This window comes from Gossypium arboreum, chromosome 13 (assembly GCF_025698485.1).
Source record: "Gossypium arboreum isolate Shixiya-1 chromosome 13, ASM2569848v2, whole genome shotgun sequence".
In the NCBI taxonomy this organism is placed as follows: domain Eukaryota; kingdom Viridiplantae; phylum Streptophyta; class Magnoliopsida; order Malvales; family Malvaceae; genus Gossypium; species Gossypium arboreum.
Genome location: NC_069082.1, coordinates 27,885,657 through 27,905,798, shown reverse-complemented (window position 1 = coordinate 27,905,798; position 20,142 = coordinate 27,885,657). Strand labels below are relative to the sequence as shown.

At 38.0% G+C, this 20,142-nt stretch overlaps 1 non-coding gene across 1 annotated transcript; it reads left to right on the top strand.

Moving 5' to 3' along the window:
* Positions 1 to 801: 801 nt before the first annotated feature.
* Positions 802 to 908, top strand: LOC128287301 (small nucleolar RNA R71). The gene has a single exon (XR_008278000.1). It is a non-coding gene; the product is annotated as a small nucleolar RNA R71 (small nucleolar RNA).
* The last annotated feature ends 19,234 nt before the right edge of the window (positions 909 to 20,142 follow it).

Below are 20,142 nucleotides of genomic sequence, written 5' to 3'. Positions count from 1 at the left end.
GTTTTACCACTTCGCAATGTCACTGCCTTGATATGTTCTTTACCCAAATTTAATAGATGCTCAGTATCACTCAGTAAGGTTCCTTGCTGTCTATTACGAAGCTCCGTAACTAACTGACCCATTTGGTTTTCCAAATTTTTCAATGCCGCTACTTGGCTTTGGATCAAAGTGTCATTCTTTGCCATGTATGCTTTTAACAAGTTCTCTAAGCTGCTTGATGCCTCAGCTTGAGGTGGTTTTAGAGCTTGCTGATTAAACCCTTGAGATTGGTTGGGTCTATGCTGTAAGAAGTTGTTGTTCGATCCATTTCCTTAGTTGCTCCAAGAAGAGTTAGGATGATTGCACCATGAAGGATTGTAGAAGTTGGAGTGGGGTCCTTGTCCACTCCTATTTTGATATTTGTTCCCCACATAGTACATTGAATCGGGATTTGATGGACAATTCTCAAAAGAATGACCTTCCCCATAGTACATACAGGAAACTACTTCAAACGGGACTTGGTGGGTGAGCTTCAAAATTATTAGCACTATTAGCGGTAAACTATTTTAACATAGAGGAAATAGACGATACCTGAGCTGATAACGAAGTGAAGGTGTCAACTTATGAACTCTGAGTACACGTCTTCCTGAAGCTATTCAATTTATTGGCCATTGATAGTTATTACTTGCGATCCTCTCAATGATCTCATAAGCCTCATTATAAGACTTAGACAAAATTGCACCATTCGCAGAAGCATCTACCATCAATCTTGTATGTGCATTGAGACAATTATAGAATGTCTCCAACTGGATACAATGAGGAATCCCATGATGAGGACACTTATGAAGTAACTCCTTGAATAGCTCCCAAGCCTCATACAAAGACTCGTCATCCAATTGTTGGAAAGTTGTGATCTCATTCCTCAACTTAGCATTTTTGCTAGGTGGAAATATTTAACCAAAAATCTCTCTGCTGATTCTTTCCATATAGATATGGAACTTGGTGGCAATGAATTGAGCCATGCTCGTGCTCAATCTCACAACGAGTATGGAAACAACATCAACCTCAGCGCGTCTTCAGCTACACCGCTATCTTGATTAAATCACTCACCTCCAAAAATAATTGAAGGTGGAGATGTGGATCTTCCGTGGGCATACCACTAAATTGGCCCACTATTTGGAGCATTTGAAACATCATTGGTTTCAATTCAAATTGGGTTGCCTCAATATCTGGCCTTCTAATTTTTGGATCTAACTCGTTGAAAAGTGGCATAGCATATTGTCTGATGCACTGATCTCTACCATCGGCAACGAGGATAGGATTTCGTACATGATCAGCTTCATTACCTTAGTCTTGATTCTGATTTCCAAGGTCCATCTCGACTTGTCTTTGAGCTGTTCATTCACATCTTCTTTGTTTGAAAGTTCACTCAATTTCAAGGTCTACAGGGAGTAAATCGATAATACGATCTATTCTCATAAACACCTGAAAATAAAATCACAAAACTAAAAAGAATAAGTTAGTAATGTTAGAAATAAACCTAATTGGAAGTAAATAATTTCACAAAAGAAAATGACTATGGCAACATTTAACAATCCCCGACAACGACGCCAAAAATTTGTAACGCGTAGGTTTATACAAGTGTACAAAGTCATTATCAAATAGTAAGTATCGAGTTATCGTCTCCACAGGGATTGTATTTATGCTAAGTCACCTAATTTGTAAAATTATATTAACAATTTGGTAAATAAAAACACAATATAGCTGAGAAGTGATGATTAAAATATATTCAACTAAATGCAATGATCCCTAGTGCAAATTATCCTAAGTATGCAAACTATATGAATGAAATAGATTTTAGCAAAATTAAACATAATTTGCAGCAATTATAACAAAACTAAACTAGGACAATTACTTTAATTAAACTCAATTTATTATCAACATGCTTAATAACATTTGGAAAAACATTCCATGGCAATTCAATCTTTCATGAGTTTGGAAACCACATTAGGTCCTTTTGGAATCCTTTACTTAGTAAATATGCATTTTACTGATCCTTATTTACTAAGGGTTTCTTAGTATTTGTGAGAGGTAACAGGGATGTGTTAGGTTTGAAATAGTTTAATCACACAAATCTAAAAACTATGCAGATAATGGAGCTTGGATAGAGTTGTTATGCAACCTGCAATTTAATCGGGTTAGGATCTAAATTGAGCGTGCACATTTCAATTATGCATCCATTATCCGTCGTCTTGTTAGGATCGCTCAACTAATTCAGGTGCATTTCAATCACCTATGAACAAAATACAGACTTGATTTCAATTGAAAACATGATCGATTGAGGCACAAACATTATAAGCATGAATCAAATAAATATTATTTAATCAAAGCAATCATCCTAGCTTAAATAAAATTAAGCTAACATTTTTGTAAACAAGAACAAAGAACACATAGAAAACATTTTTAGATTAAATTAAAGAAAGGAAACATTAAGCCCAAATCAAAGTGGCTATCACCCAAGACTCTGACTGATTAGGCTCCTTCGTTTCTTTGCTTTGCTCCTTTGCTAATGGCTCTCCAAGGTGGCCAACCAAGGGCTCTTTAAGAGGCTTAATTGCTAAAATCTTTATGAAGAGATGATGCTAGGCGTGGGGAATGGAAAAGGCTAAGAGAATTTGGAGAGAAGAGAGAATGATGAATGAGGGAATGAAAGGGTCATATTTATAGGTTAAGAGAGGTGGGTAGTTTGCTAAAAATAGCTAGGTTTAGTCTCTTCAAATCTTTTCCTTGGATGGCTAGCCACAATTAGTGGAATTTAAGCTGATTTTTTCTTGATTTTAAGCAAATTAAATGCCATAATAACTCAGGACTAAGACTTGGTCAATCGTAAATCTTGGGGAAAATCTCTAATTTCTTCAACAATGCAAGGACCTTGTGTAATTAAACCAAAAAGTGGCTTAAAAAAAAGCCATGTGTAGCCGAATTTGGGTTGACTTGGTCTTCAATTTGGACGGTTTTGTAATCCAACAAAGTTACCAGACCTGTCCAAAATAAATTAATAAGTTAAAGGACCAAAGAATAAAATTTTACCAATTTAAATAATTAATTAAAACCCAAATTGTTAATGAAATATTTTAAAATGAATTATTAAATATAATTTTATATTTTATTATTTAATTTAATCATTTGTGGCCCATTTTATGTCTTAAAAATATAATATGCTCAAATCAATATAAAATAAGCCATTTTGTGCATGAAAACTATATAATAAAGCATAAAATCACATTTTAATAATTTATATGTCCTAATTTCATATTTTGACATATTTCATTAATTTATTAAACAATTACTTAGTTATAACAACGAATTTTAGTAAAAAGGTGATAAATTACATAGGAAAAATCCTATATATTTTTTTCAGTTTACACCTATCCGTCAACACCTTAGCCTCGAACCGGTCTAGATTGTGAGGTCGAGAGATAAAAAGTTCTTTCCAATTCATTATTTTAGTGGAAGATTGTAACATCCTACAAGGGTATCGACTAGTTGATTAAACAAGAGGTCCAAAGCAACAGTTGGTTATGATTACCAAAACAAGTTAATCACCTATGCTCAAATTTGATACAGTTCACTATTTGATTTCTCAAACATTTCTTTTATATCTTTCGTTTTATTGTTATTACAGAAAAACCATAAAAATCTCTTTTTCTGTTTGATCATAATACAGTCTATTTAGAATACTAATTAGATCTATTAATGCTTAGATTAGGATTAACTTAGTGCTCGCCTCCCTTGGGTAAGATCCTCGGAGTACTCACCTACTTCGTTGTAATTATATTAAAAATTGACCCCATGTACTTGTGTATACTGCTTATTTGATATATTTTGTGTAGGATTTCCACTTTGGACATTGGTACGTTCAAAGGCGGTCAGCAGTGGAAAACCATACATTCATAAAACACAAGGGTTCGCATGCAAAATAAATCAGAGTACCTAATCATGTGAAACAATAAGTCCATAAACTTAGAAATGTTTATAGGTTCGCATTACAATTAGTCATAGCTCTGATTCCTTCTTAACACAAGAGATTGTAGACCAACACATAAACATCGGTTCGCAGATTAATATAGGCTTGCACAAAACATGAGTTCACAAAACACAACATATCGCATACAGTGATTTGTAATCTTAAGTTCACAAAACACTAATAGTTCACTTTACATCGAAATTGCTTATACATCAGGCTTTACAAATAAGGAAAACATGCATGCAAAATACTATCACAATTGAACAGGGTTCGCATAAATTCATGGCTTTGCACACATGTAAAGGTTTGTAAAGCTAAGGGTGTGCATGCAGATATGGTAAATATCTCTAGGGTTTCGCATGTAATATTACTAACACTACAAGGGTACAAAAATAATTTACAAATAAACGTGCTAGAATAACATGGAGTTATTACTTATAAAACAGAAGTCAAAGCCGTAACATGTTCACAGAAATAAAGTAAACTTAATAACATAGCATATTGTACTTTTATACTAAGTAAATAATTCTAAAATAATTCAATTAATGATGTAATTTATTGTTCTAAATAGCATAACAAAAGCCCATCTCCCATCTTTATGGTTTGCATGTATTAGTTAGGTGCCTTGTTAGATCATCGACCTTGCTTATGCTATCCGCAATCTACTTACCTGATAAGTAAGAGAGAAATGGGTGAATTCGAGGAGAACTCAGTGAATAATCAGAAACCATTAGATTATGTCTTAAAAACAATATTTGAAAACAGTAGAAAAATTTAGTTTGAAAAAGTTTTGCAAGCTGGGTTTGCATGTAAAGATGCGAGATCCAGTTTACATCGGAAAACCTTAATGTTGTGAAACTATTTTTTTAAAAACGCCATGCTTAGAAATCCTTTCTTTTAAAAAAATGCTTTTAAAAGGGACTCGTATTAAAATACTACGAGGCCATATTGCTTTTCAAAAACAAAACCAAATCTGAGTTTATAACAGAGTTACGAGACCAACTCACACATAACAAAAATCATGAGCAGAGTCGGCCTTAAGTCACATGACTAGTTCGTCAAATAGAAGACATGTCTTATTGAATAAGTTATATCCAGGCTAGCTCACAAAGAGTGCGCAGAATGAAACATATCACAATCACACTAAGGCTCACGTTCTCAAGGGAACACACAGAGTGAGACTTAACATGAGTGAATATTGACACTATTGGTATACCAATCTAAAAGCTCACTAAGGAGCTCATAAAATAGAAAGCTCATATGAAGGCAAAGCTAAACAAAGAGCTAACACAAAGCAGAGCTAGAGCTAAAACATTTGCTTTAAAAAGCTTACACGTATCTGCCTTTCAAAAACATAATTTAAATCATTTTTTCAAAACATTCTTATAACCAAAGGCTCGCAAAGGAGCTCACATAAAACTATGCTTTAAAATCATCTTCCCAAAATTGTCTTTTGAAAACAGAGTTTCATAGCTTAAAACAGAGCTTTTCAGAAAACTTAGCTTTAAATTTGTTTTGAAAACATATTTCTTAAAAACATATTAGAATAAACTGGAAAACTTGGCCGTTAGCATACTCATATCGAAACTTGATCACTCACCAGAAACGGAGAACTTAAACGATTTTGGCTTTGCCTTTGTCCTTTCAAGAAGGTGGCCTGGTGTAATACCCTAAACCTGGCCTAGATGTTATGGCCGAATCTAGTATGTCACGTTAAAAAAAATTTTCTAAAAACTTTGTCTTATTAAGAAATCTCGCTTGAAAGATAAAAGCCCCTTTGTTTAATTCTAAAGTCAACTTAATTATTTGTTAACCATTTTAAACCAGCCTTACTTTTAGAAACATGTTTGTTGTGGAAGCATTTGAACAATGCTACGGAAACGTGATGTTTTGAAAACATATATCATTTTGGAAAATCGCGCTCTACCTTTAACAGAAATAAATCATAATAGTTAAAAACCCCCTAAGTTAAAAGCTAGAAAATTAAAGAAAGGCCTTATTACATTAAAAACCCAAAGAGAAAGTAATTTAAGTAATGTAAAAGTAAAACGAAAATTTAAAGTTGTTCGTAGTGTGACCACCTCCGAGTCCTCCCAGCACCGATCCACCTATCTCTAGGGATTACCTGCACGGTTAATAAACGGGGTGAGTTTACGAAAACTTAGTGTGTAATCCCCTTACTAGAGTAACAATCAGTATACAAAAATAGAAACAGATGCAGGCGAGCCCTATAACAAGATAAAGATGCAGTCCGATTCGAACATAAGTAAGCTAAAGCCCATCACAATATCATTTGGGCCACAGCCCATAACAGAATCAATTAGGCCTAGCTCATCTCAGTAACAAAATAGAATGTTTTGAATGCATGGATGCATGCTATCCCATCCAACCCTACACTTGCCTCCGTCCAACCCTGCACTACCTGTGGGGAATAACTCACCCACATCATCCCTACACTTACAATGTTAGTACTGGTTGCAGTACTAACCAAAATCACAGCAAAGCTGCTAGTATATATACGACTTTAAGCCTTCAGTAGCAGTATTATAATTGGCACAATACCATCGGTAACTGTAATAAATTCGACACATAGCCATGAGTGACGGTAATATAATCGGCACAGAGTCATCAATAAATATGATAGGCATATAGCCACTGGTAAATACGATTTGCACAAAGCCATAATCAACATAACATAGAGCCATATTTAGGTTGGCACAGAGCCATAATTAGATTAAGTAGCACTAAGTCATCCATCAGTCCACAATTGTTTCGTGCGACACGTGCAACCTTAACAAATCAATACTGGATCCACAGCCCTCTCGTGCGACCCATGCGATCCTATCAGAACTTCCTCCATATCAATGTCCCAATCTCATACAATATTTCGTGTATGTCATGCTCAATTATCACACGTGTATGTAAAATGGCCATGCTTAGTAACAATCATTTAAACATATATTAGAGCATAGCAGTCATACAACCACCATCAAGTCAGTTAAAACACAGTCATACGATCACAGTCAAATCGGCCAAATTCATAGTCTAAGTCAGTCATTTACCCACAAGGGCAAAATAGTCAATTTACCCTAAGGGGTATTTCGATAATTTTACACTACAAGGGTATTTTGGTAATTTTACAAACTGGGGGTATTTTGGTAATTTTACAAACTGGGGGTATTTTGGTAATTTTACAAATAGGGGTATTTTAGTAATTCTACAAATCAGGGTCTTAACGACCCAACAGATGGTTCACCGTCGCCTCAAGCGACTTATGTAACCTAAATAGACATAACAGTGTAAATGGGCCTAAGGCCTATTCTCAGCCCCAGTGGGCCAACACACTCGTGTGACCTATTTAGCCTAGAAACAGCCACAGCTATGCGAATGTCACAGTGCAGGCAACACTTACCACATCATATACATTTATCCGTGTGGGGCCCACAAGCCCATTAGGCCTGTAACACCCCGAACCCGAGACCATCGCCGGTGTCGGACACGAGGGGTTAACAAGCCAAGTTCACATGTTTTGCCCACCAATTTGACATTTCCAGTCAGGCTGGAAGACTGCGTCACCGTCGCCTTAAAAATCATATCTCGAGTTTCAAAACTCGGAAACTGGTTTCGTAAATTTTCCCTGAATTTAGACTCATATATACATCCATGGATTTATTTCTAGAATTTTTTGTCAGGCCAATTGGTACAGTTTATTAGTTAAAGTCACCCATGTTACAGGGATCGACTGCTCTGACCTTCACGCGGTATAACTTGAATATATCTCTGTAAAGGGCTTTAATGCTGGTGCCGTTTGTTTCTAATGAAACTAGACTCAAAATGGAATCTGTACATATAAGTTATGTCTCCTAATTATTTCTGGATAATTTATAGTAAATTTTTAAAGTTGCGACAGGGGACCCAAAAACCGTTCTGGCCCTGTTTCACAATAGCTTCAATATCTCTTAACATGTAACTCCTATGACCATTTCGCTTCTTCCATATGAAAATAGACTCATCAAGGTTCATTTACATAGCTTATTCACTATTTAATACCATTCCTACAATTTTTGGTGATTTTTCACATTCACGTCACTGCAGCTGGCAGCATCTGTTTTAAGGTAGGTCTTATCTATTTTTGTAGTCTCCATCAACCAACTAGTCTTGCCATACATAGGTTCACATATGATCATTTTAACCATACCAATGGCTGATCATGTGACCAACACTCCCATTTCAATCCACAATCACATCATGACACCATATATATACATTCAAACCACAAATAGTCTAAGTTCATGCTTCCTTTTACGAGCCATTTTCGCATGGCCGTATACATATACATCGCCACATTTTTAAACCAACAAGGGGTAGTCCTATACATGCCATTTCAAAGTTCAACCTGTGACAGCCTTAAAACGACCCTAGTCGAAATGTGGTTTCGGGACCACAAAACCAAGGCATAAAAATAATTTAATATTTATTTTATTGCCTATAATGTGTGTTAACTCATGTGTGATATTTTTTATGCTTTGATTTAGAATTATAGATGTGAATTTCACTAGAAAGGACCTAGTAATAAACTTTGAAAGTATGAGGGGAAATGTGTGATGACTAATTAAAGGATGCATGCAAAACAATGGACTTGCATGTCAAATTTCCCCCATAGCTAGTGGCCGCCATGACAAGGATTTATGGGCAAAAATCATGTCATGAAACATGTTTGGTAAATGGGCTATGATGGAAAGAATAAAATAAGGGTATGGAATAAACAATTAATGTTAGTAGATGAGAAACAAAAAAAAAAAGTGTCCATCTTCCTCCATAGCTTGGCGAATGTCCTAAAGGAAGAAAGAAAAATTTTGTTCATCTCTTTTCACTCTCTTGTTGGCCGAAAATACTAAGGTTAAGGAAGGAGTTTTGCTTCATACTTGGTTTGGAAGAGGATTAGGAAGAGGTTGGCTAAACTTGCATCAAGATTAAGGTATGTTTGAGGTTCATGCATGTTTTTAGTTGCTAGCTTAATGTTCTTGTTAGCCCATGGTTCAAATCCTTGTTATGTCATGGGAATGAAATTCGCCAAAGTGAATGTGGTGTTAATGCCATTGCATGTTAAATAACAAGCTTGAAAGTGATACATGTGATGGAGGATTGAAGATTCTTAGATTTTCTTTTAGCATTTTTTGAATGAGATACTAAGTTCTTTGTTTCACCATGACCAAATTGAAATGGTGTGGTGTTGTGGTATTCGCCATGATATATCCATAAGTATAATTCATGCATGTTGCATGGTAAGTAAGATTTAAGCTTTGGAAATGTGTATATATTTGGATATAAGCCACTTGAGAATTCGCCCTTGCACCTACATGAATATATGTTTGCACATGATGGATTGGTATGACATATATACTAATTCAAAGTGTATATTTGCTTGTGATGATGTGTTGATTATGAAGTAAATAAGAGATGTGCAATGAATTACGATATGTAATGTGTTAGTAGTAAAATGTATGCTGTTTTTTTTTTTGTGGTATTAAGTGTATATTCGCCACATGAGGGTAATTAGTGTGCATGCATTCGGTTTGAGGCAAGCATATTGATGCCTATTCTTGGCTTAGAAAATTCGGCTAAGAGGAATATTAACTAATGTGTTGAGTTCGATTTATGATTTCGTACATATACAACTTTGATGCCTAATGTATATAAGGGCCAAGTACTTTGAACTTCACGTTGATGTTTGAATGTATTGAATTGCTTGTTGTGATGTAAAATGTGCATGACCATTGTGTATTTGAGCTAAAGGATGGCCATATGACCATTTACACTCCTTGTCATATTCGCCATAAGCTATCATGATGAGATTTTAATAAGTTAAATTTGTGTAAATTAGCTCAAGAGCAAAGGGAGCTAAATCCGATAAAGGGAAGGAAAAAGTAGTTGAATAGCCGTCGAAATCGCTCGACAACATCCAAGGTAAGTCTTGAGTGATGACCCTACTTGAATTATATCAAAATTATGCTCCTTGTTTGTGTGGCCATTGAGCCGAAATAGTAAAGGTTGATAGATATTTTGTGTTAGAGCTTTAGTAACGTAAAATGAACTATGGACGTGTCTTGAATATTGATATATATGTAAGTGAACATTGGAAATATATCCGGGCTAAGACCAAAGGCATTCGTGCGAGTTGATATATCCGGGCTAAGACCGAAGGCATTCGTGCGAGTTGATATATCCGGCTAAGACCAAGGCATTCGTATGAAGTTGATATATCCTGGCTAAGACCAAGGCCTTTGTGCAAGTCACCAAATCGGGTTATGACCAAGGCAATCGTCTTGAAGTCGCTATATCCGGTTAAATCCGAAAGTATGTGATTCGAAGTGAGCAATCTTGCTGTGAAAATTTCAGCTTATACACTTGTGAAAATTCCAGCAATGAGGTATGTTTGTATGTGCTTGTACTAATTGAATTCTTACAAGTAAGTATCGCTAAGTTGATAAACGAGCTACCGGCCTTGGGCTAAGTTGTTCTTTTGTGTATGAACATAAGGGTCGGTGATGTGAAATAAGTATGAGTATGGGAATGTGAATTAGTAAAGTGGTTTAATTAGCCATGTGAATAAAATACCTTAGTCAAAGCTGATTTCATTGCTTGAGACTTACTAAGCATTAAAATGCTTACCCGTTGCTTTGGCTCTCTGTTTTATAGGTTTCGCTCGTTAGCTATCGGATTCGGGATCAAAGAAGTCAAGTCATCCACACTATCGAAGCCCCATTTTGGTACAAATTTTGGTTGAACTTTGAAATGGCATGTATAGGACCATCCTTTGTTGAAGGTCATGTACCTTCCGGTTTGTGTAAACTTGGATAGCCATGCGAAAATGGCTTATATCGTTTTAGCATAGAACTATAATCGTTTGTATGTTGACCCTTATGAGGTATGGAATTATTTTGAAACGATTAGCCATTGGAATGGTTAATCATGATCACGCTTTGTGCTATGTATGTAAAAAGGCCAATTGAATCATGGAAAGTATGAAATAGGTAAAGCCTACTAAAGGCAGATGCTGACAGCAGCAGTGACGTGGATGTGAAAATCACTAAAAATAGTAGGAATGGTATTAAATAGCAAATAAATTATGTAAGTGTACCTTGATGAATCTACTTTCATATGGAAGAAACGAAATGGTCATATGAGTTATAAGTTAACAGATTTTAAAGTTCTTGTGAAATAGGGCCAGAACGGTTTCTGGATCCCTGTTCCAACTTTGGAAAATCATTGTAAATTAACCAGAGATAATTAGGAGTCATTCCATATATGTAGATTCCTCTCTGAGTCTAGTTTCTATAGAAACAAACGGCATTAGTATTGAAGCCCTGTACAGGGAGATATCCAATTCGTAACGCACAAAGGTCAGTGTAGTCGATCCCTACAACAGGCGAGACTTTAACTAATAAACTGTACTAATTGGCTCGACCAAAAATTCTAGAAAAAATATGTAGATGGACATATGAGTCTAGTTTCAGGAAAATTTACGGAACTGATTTTCGAGTTGTAAAACTCAAGTTATGAATTTTGGAGCGACTAGTACTCAGATTGGCAGCTTGTCTGAAAATTGTCAATAAGTGGGTTGAAGTCATTAACACCTCGCGTTCGACTCGGCTGACGGTCTCGGGTTCGGGTGTTACAATTTTATTAGTATCAGAGCTACGGTTTAGTCGATTCTAGGACTACCGTAATGCGTTTGGGGTCTAGCTATACATGCCATTTTATGTGATTATATGATAGTGTGGTGATTTACGGCGTTTGAACTTGTGTTTATTTATAGTAATGGATCCCGATCCCAACCGAGCGATAGCGATGATGTGGAGAGTGTGGCGCCTGCTCCGCACAAGGGACAGCGCCATGACTCTCAACCTGTTGCTAGCAATCCGAATGACGAGGCTAGACAAGCCTTTTATAGCGTGATGAATGATTGGTTCAACCAATACATTCGAACTAATACTACTGCTCCACAACCTCCATTCCCAACAAACACAACCCAAGACCTACAATGCCTCCTAATTGACCAAATAAGGTCGAATAAGCCCCAGTTGATAGAATCCGAAAACATGGGGCTACTGAATTTAAAGCTACGGATAGTGATGATGCCGAGCAAGCGAATTTTGGTTGGACAACACGATCCGCACTCGATGAGCTATCTTGTACACCCGATGAATGCCTAAAGTGTACCATCTCCTTGCTACGTGATTACGCCTACTATTGGTGGAGTACTCGACTTGTTGTGCCCGCGAACAAGTAACTTGGGAGTTCTTCCAAACCGAAGTTTGGAAAAAGTATATCATCGAGATTTATGGACCAAAAGCGAAAGGAATTTCTCGAACTTAAACAAGGTTCCATGTGGGTTCTGACTATGAACGAAAATTCGTGAGGCTTAGCCAGACGCAGCGAGAATGCATTTCTTCGAAGCGTGATGTAAAAACGCTCAAGATGGACTGAATGATGAGATAAAGCGTATGTTGGCATTTTGGAAATCCGAGAGTTTGTGACTCTCGTCGAGCGAGCGCAAAGCCGAGGAGTTTAGTATGGAGAAAAGGAAAGCGAAGCGGGGAGCAAGGGAGTTTCAGAAGAGGTATTCGGGAAGCCCTTCCAACAATCATCAAAGAAACTTAGAGATGGCTTAGGCCGATCTAGAGACACTTCGGGCTTTTCTAGACGAGATCGCGATCGACCCTCGTGACCACCACGAATCACTTCGATCGCCAAGAGGGAATGATCGACGAGAGAGGACGAGTGCCGATGTTGTGGCAAATGGCATTTTGGAAGTCAGAGATTCCGTGACCGCTCTGTTACAAGTGTGGATCAGTTGACCACTTCATTAAAGATTGCCCGAGGTTGTCCGAGCAGAATGTAGATCGGAGTGGGAAGCCGGTACTACCACCGCGAGGTAGACCATCTGGAAATACGGGCAAGGCTAGTGGTGGTCGAGAGGATCTAGAGATGTCGCGACCAGATCCGAGGCTCGCGCTCCACTAGGACTTATGCTATCTGCGCGCGAGGATGCCTCCTCGCCGATGTTATTACGGTACTTTCACTCTCTTTGATACTAATGTGATTGCTTTGATTGACCCCGGTTCTACTCATTCTTATATATGCGAAACCTTAGCATCCAAAGAAGACTTTGCCTATTGAGTCTCTTGAGTTCGTAATTGGTGTCAAATCCTTTGGGTCGTTATGTGCTGGTCGACAAAGTGTGTAAGAAATGCCCCTAGTAATTCGAGGTACTGCTTTTCGGCGGACTTGATGCTTTTGCCGCTCGATGAATTTGATGTTATTCTTGGGTTGGATTGGTTGACCGTGCATGATGCGGTTGTGAATTGCAAAAGCAAGACTATTGATTTGAGATGCGCAAACAACGAGATGATCCGAGTTGAGTCTACGAACTTGAAGGGGTTGCCACCGTAATATCATCAATGTTGGCCCGTAAATATGTAAGAAAAGGTGTGAAGCATACCTTGCGTATGTACTTGATGATAAGGAGTTAGGAATAGAACCCAAATCATGCTTTGGTTTGTGAATACCGGACGTTTTCCCAAGAATTGCGGGTTTGCCACTGCTCGGAGATAGAGTTTGGCATTGAGCTTGTACCGGACCACACCGATTTCGATAGCTCCATATCGTATGGCACCAACGGAATTAAAGGAGTTGAAAGCTCGGTTGCAAGAGTTGATGGATAGAGGTTTTGCTCGCCTGAGTTTTTCACCTTGGGGTGCACCGTGTTGTTTGTGAAAAGAAGGACGGAACCATGAGGTTGTGCATCGACTATCGTCGACTTAATAAAGTGACAATAAAGAACAAGTATCCGCTACCACGATCGATGATTTGTTCGATCAATTGAAGGAGCCTCGGTGTTCTCAAAAATAGATTTGAGATCGGGCTATTATCGATTCGTGAATCCGAGATTCGGACATACCCAAAACCGCCTTGAGCGAGATATGGTCACTACGAGTTCTTAGTGATGCCGTTTGGGCTCACTAATGCCCCTGCGGTATTTATGGATTTGATGAATCGGATCTTCAGATCATATTTGGATCGGTTCGTAGTTGTGTTCATCGACGACATCTTGGTCTATTCAAGAGATGAGACCGAACATGCGGAGCACCTGAGATTAGTGTTGCAAATTTTACGGGATAAGCAGTTATATGCTAAGTTTAGCAAGTGTGAGTTCTGGTTAAGAGAGGTTAGCTTCTTGGGTCACGTGGTATCTGCATCGGGTATTCGAGTCGACCCAAGCAAAATTTCAGCCATACTTAATCGGAAACCTCCAAGAAATATTCTTGAGGTTCGAGCTTTTTGGGACTTGCGGTTACTACCGACGGTTTGTAAAAGGATTCTCGATGATAGCCACACCCATGACGAAACCGCTTGTAAAGATGTCAAGTTTGAATGGACGGAAAAGTGTCGAAAAGTTTTGACCAATTGAAAACTCATTTGACGGAAGCTCGATTACTAATACGGCCCGAATCGGCAAAGAGTTTGTCATCTATAGTGACGCCTCCTACTTGGGTTAGGTTGCGTATTGATGCAAGAAGGTCGAGTTGTGGCCTATCGTCGAGACAATTAAAGCCACATGAGAAAATTATCCGACCCATGATCTCGAATTGGCGCCATCGTATTCGCCTTAAAGATATGGCGACATTACTTATTTGGTGAGAAGTGCCATGTGTATTCGGATCACAAAAGTCTCAAATATTTGATGACTCAAAGAGACTTAAATCATGACAAAGACGTTGGCTCGAGTGTTAAAGGATTATGAGCTGGTCATTGACTATCACCCGGAAAGGCTAATGTGGTTGCGGATGCCTTAAGCCGAAATCACCGCTTGCTTTACGACGATGAATGTACACTTGTCTATCCTACCCGACAATGTGTTAGTAGCCAATTAACACCAAACCATTGTTGACTCATCAAATTCGTGAAGCTCGTAAAGTTGATGAGGAGTTGCGTGCAAAACGGGCAATGAGTGTGTTCGAACAAGGAATCGGAGTTTCAAATTGATGGTGACGATTGTTTGAGGTTCGAGAAGTCGCTTGTGTGTTCCAAAGAATTGAACTTATTTCGATAATTCGAACGAAGCTCATTGTAGCCGAATGGCAATCCACCGGGAGTACGAAGATGTACAATGAGTTGAAACGTCGGTTTTGGTGGCATGGTATGAAGCGAGACATCTCCGACTTTGTTGCAAGATGTTTAATATGTCAACAAGTGAAAGCGGAGCATCAAGTGCCTTCTGTGGTTACTTGTAGATCACGATACCCGAGTGGAAATGGGATCGAGTCACAATGGACTTTGTGTCCGGACCGCCGTTGTCGACAAGTAAGAAGGATGCAATTTGGGTTATTATTGATAGATCGACTAAGTCGGCTCACTTTATCCTGTGCGTATGGATTTTTCATTGGATAAACTAGCTGAATTGTGCGTTTCTCGATTGTGAGATTACACGGGTACCGATTTACATTGTGTCGGATAGAGATCCGAGGTTCACCTCGCGATTTTGGAAGAAATTACAAGAAGCATTGGGCACCAAGTTGCATTTCAAGACCGCTTTTCACCCCAAACCGATGGTCAATCCGGCGTATAATTGGATACTTGAGGATATGTTGAGATGTTGCATCCTCGAGTTCGTTGGTTCGTGGGAACGGTACCTACCTTTGATTGAATTCGCTTACAACAATAGTTTTCAATCAAGTATTAAGATGGCGCCTTACGAGGCTTTGTACGGGCGTAAATGCCGTACACCATTGTTTTGGACCGAGCTCGGTGAGAACAAAATTTTTGGAGTGGATTTGATTAAAGATGCTGAATGTAAAGTAAAAGTAATCCGTGAAAATCAAGATAGCCTCCGATCGTCGTAAATCGTATGCGGATTTGAAACGAAAGGACATTGAGTATCGTGGGAGATAAAGTGTTTCTTAAAGTTTCGCCGTGGAAAAAGATACTCGATTCTACCGTAAGGGCAAGTTGAGCCGAGATTCATTGGGCCGCATTTAAATCTCCGAACGAGTTGGCCCGATTCGTATCGTTTGATCTTGCCCCCGAACTTGAAAAGATTCACAACGCCTTCCATGTTTCAATGCTTCGACGCTATAGATCCGATCCGTCGCACGTAATTAGTCCATCGAGGTTGAAATTCAAGCCGATATGAGTTATGAAGAAGAACCGATTCGTATCCTAGCTCGTGAAATGAAAGAGTTGCGAAACAAAAGGTTCCGCTAGTGAAAGTGTTATGGCTCAAACACGGGATAGAAGAAGCTACTTGGGAACCCGAGAACTCTATGAAAGAGCAATATCCAAACCTATTTACGGTAAGATTTTCGGGACGAAAATTTCTAAAGTGGGGAGAGTTGTGACACTTTAAAACGACCCTAGTCGAAATGGGGTTTCGGACCACAAAACCAAGGCATAAAAATAATTTAATATTTATTTTATTGCCTATAATGTGTGTTAACTCATGTGTGATATTTTTATGCTTTGATTTAGAATTATAGATGTGAATTTCACTAGAAAGGACCTAGTAATAAACTTTGAAAGTATGAGGGAAATGTGTGATGACTAATTAAAGGATGCATGCAAAACAATGGACTTGCATGTCAAATTTCCCCATAGCTAGTGGCCGCCATGACAAGGATTTATGGGCAAAAATCATGTCATGAAACATGTTTGGTAAATGGGCTATGATGGAAAGAATAAAATAAGGGGTATGGAATAAACAATTAATGTTAGTAGATGAGAAACAAAAAAAAAAAAAGTGTCCATCTTCCTCCATAGCTTGGCGAATGTCCTAAAGGAAGAAAGAAAAATTTTGTTCATCTCTTTTCACTCTCTTGTTGGTCAAAATACTAAGGTTAAGGAAGGAGTTTTGCTTCATACTTGGTTTGGAAGAGGATTAGGAAGAGGTTGGCTAAACTTGCATCAAGATTAAGGTATGTTTGAGGTTCATGCATGTTTTAGTTGCTAGCTTAATGTTCTTGTTAGCCCATGGTTCAAATCCTTGTTATGTCATGGGAATGAAATTCGCCAAAGTGAATGTGGTGTTAATGCCATTGCATGTTAAATAACAAGCTTGAAAGTGATACATGTGATGGAGGATTGAAGATTCTTAGATTTTCTTTTAGCATTTTTTGAATGAGATACTAAGTTCTTTGTTTCACCATGACCAAATTGAAATGGTGTGGTGTTGTGGTATTCGCCATGATATATCCATAAGTATAATTCATGCATGTTGCATGGTAAGTAAGATTTAAGCTTTGGAAATGTGTATATATTTGGATATAAGCCACTTGAGAATTCGCCCTTGCACCTACATGAATATATGTTTGCACATGATGGATTGGTATGACATATATACTAATTCAAAGTGTATATTTGCTTGTGATGATGTGTTGATTATGAAGTAAATAAGAGATGTGCAATGAATTACGATATGTAATGTGTTAGTAGTAAAATGTATGCTGTTTTTTTTTTTTGTGTGGTATTAAGTGTATATTCGCCACATGAGGGGTAATTAGTGTGCATGCATTCGGTTTGAGGCAAGCATATTGATGCCTATTCTTGGCTTAGAAAATTCGCTAAGAGGAATATTAACTAATGTGTTGAGTTCGATTTATGATTTCGTACATATACAACTTTGATGCCTAATGTATATAAGGGCCAAGTACTTTGAACTTCACGTTGATGTTTGAATGTATTGAATTGCTTGTTGTGATGTAAAATGTGCATGACCATTGTGTATTTGAGCTAAAGGATGGCCATATGACCATTTACACTCCTTGTCATATTCGCCATAAGCTATCATGATGAGATTTTAATAAGTTAAATTTGTGTAAATTAGCTCAAGAGCAAAGGGAGCTAAATCCGATAAAGGGAAGGAAAAAGTAGTTGAATAGCCATCGAAATCGCTTCGACAACATCCAAGGTAAGTCTTCGAGTGATGACCCTACTTGAATTATATCAAAATTATGCTCCTTGTTTGTGTGGCCATTGAGCCAAATAGTAAAGGTTGATAGATATTTTGTGTTAGAGCTTTAGTAACTAAAATGAACTATGGACGTGTCTTGAATATTGATATATATGTAAGTGAACATTGAAATATATCCGGCTAAGACCAAGGCATTCGTGCGAAGTTGATATATCCGGCTAAGACCAAGGCATTCGTATGCGAGTTGATATATCCGGCTAAGACCAAGGCATTCGTGCGAGTTGATATATCCGGGCTAAGACCAAGGCCTTTGTGCAAGTCACCAACCGGGTTATGACCAAGGCAATCGTATGAAGTCGCTATATCCGTTAAATCCAAAGTATGTGATTCGAAGTGAGCAATCTTGCTGTGAAAATTTCAGCTTATACACTTGTGAAAATTCCAGCAATGAGGTATGTTTGTATGTGCTTGTACTAATTGAATTCTTACAAGTAAGTATCGCTAAGTTGATAAACGAGCTACCGGCCTTGGGCTAAGTTGTTCTTTTGTGTATGAACATAAGGGTCGGTGATGTGAAATAAGTATGAGTATGGGAATGTGAATTAGTAAAGTGGTTTAATTAGCCATGTGAATAAAATACCTTAGTCAAAGCTGATTTCATTGCTTGAGACTTACTAAGCATTAAAATGCTTACCCCGTTGCTTTGGCTCTCTGTTTATAGGTTTCGCCGTTAGCTATCGGATTCGGGATCAAAGAAGTCAAGTCATCCACACTATCGAAGCCCCATTTTGGTACAAATTTTGGTTGAACTTTGAAATGGCATGTATAGGACCATCCTTTGTTGAAGGTCATGTACCTTCCGTTTGTGTAAACTTGGATAGCCATGCTAAAATGGCTTATATACGCTTTTAGCATAGAACTATAATCGCTTGTATGTTGACCCTTATGAGGTATGGAATTATTTTGAAACGATTAGCCATTGGAATGGTTAATCATGATCACGCTTTGTGCTATGTATGTAAAAAGGCCAATTGAATCATGGAAAGTATGAAATAGGTAAAGCCTACTAAAGGCAGATGCTGACAGCAGCAGTGACGTGGATGTGAAAAATCACTAAAAATAGTAGGAATGGTATTAAATAGCAAATAAATTATGTAAGTGTACCTTGATGAATCTACTTTCATATGGAAGAAACGAAATGGTCATATGAGTTATAAGTTAACAGATTTTAAAGTTCTTGTGAAATAGGGCCAGAACGGTTTCTGGATCCCCTGTTCCAACTTTGGAAAATCATTGTAAATTAACCAGAGATAATTAGGAGTCATTCCATATATGTGTAGATTCCTCTCTGAGTCTAGTTTCTATAGAAACAAACGGCATTAGTATTGAAGCCCTGTACAGGAGATATCCAATTCGTAACGCACAAAGGTCAGTGTAGTCGATCCCTACAACAGGCGAGACTTTAACTAATAAACTGTACTAATTGGCTCGACCAAAATTCTAGAAAAAATATGTAGATGGACATATGAGTCTAGTTTCAGGAAAAATTTACGGAACTGATTTTCGAGTTGTAAAACTCAAGTTATGAATTTTGGAGCGACTAGTACTCAGATTGGCAGCTTGTCTGAAAATTGTCAATAAGTGGGTTGAAGTTCACACCTCGCGTCGACTCCCGCTGACGGTCTCGGGTTCGGGGTGTTACAATTTTATTGGTATCAGAGCTACGGTTTAGTCGATTCTAGGACTACCGTAATGCGTTTGGGGTCTAGCTATACATGCCATTTTATGTGATTATATGATAGTGTGGTGATTTGACGCTTGAACTTGTGTTTATTTATAGTAATGGATCCCGATCCCAACCGAAAGATAGCTGATGATGTGGAGAGTGTGGCGCCTGCTCCCGACAAGGGACAGCGCCATGGACTCTCAACCTGTTGCTAGTAATCCGAATGACGAGGCTAGACAAGCCTTTTATAGCGTGATGAATGATTGGTTCAACCAATACATTCGAACTAATACTACTGTTCCACAACCTCCATTCCCAACAAACACACCCAGACCTACAATGCCTCCGGTAATTGACCAAATAAGGTCGAATAAGCCCCAGCTTGATAGAATCCAAAACATGGGGCTACTGAATTTAAAGCTACGGATAGTGATGATGCCG